Genomic DNA, 830 nt, shown 5'->3' on the forward strand with positions numbered 1-830 from the left:
AACATATCATATCTATATGTTTTTGGAATCAGGAACCGACAAGGAATAAGATGAAATTGTTTTTAAATCGATTTCGGAAATTTGATTTTGATCATAATTTTTATATTTTTAATTTTCAGACCTTGTTTTTAATCCAAATATAACATATTTATATGTTTTTGGAATCAGAAAATGATGAAGAATAAGATGAACGTAAATTTGGATCGTTTTATAAAAAAATAATTTTAATTACAATTTTCAGATTTTTAATGACCAAAGTCATTAATTAATTTTTAAGCCACCAAGCTGAAATGCAATACCGAAGTCCGGCCTTTGTCGAAGATTGCTTGGCCAAAATTTCAATCAAATTGATTGAACAATGAGGGTGTGACAGTGCCGCCTCAACTTTTACAAAAAGCCGGATATGACGTCATCAGACATTTATCGAAAAAAAAGAAAAAAACGTCCGGGGATATCATACCCAGGAACTCTCATGTCAAATTTCATAAAGATCAGTTCAGTAGTTTACTCTTAATCGCTCTACACACACACACGCACACACACACACACACACACACCCACACACACACACACAGACACACATACACCAGGACCCTCATCTCGATTCCCCCTCTATGTTAAAACATTTAGTCAAAACTTGACTAAATGTAAAAAGAGGGAATTTTGGTAGGATTATTTCTAATCAGCTTACCTGACCACAGAGTGTTCACTTTAATGTATGACCGAACCCATTTTTCTCACCTGAAGTTGGGACAGATGATACCAGTGCGCTATCGCAAATCTGATTTGAACGAGTCCCTGGAGTTGTCTACCCTGTCTGTTCTATTTAC

The sequence above is a fragment of the Littorina saxatilis genome, linkage group LG2, assembly GCF_037325665.1.
Source record: "Littorina saxatilis isolate snail1 linkage group LG2, US_GU_Lsax_2.0, whole genome shotgun sequence".
NCBI classification, from domain to species: Eukaryota; Metazoa; Mollusca; class Gastropoda; order Littorinimorpha; family Littorinidae; genus Littorina; species Littorina saxatilis.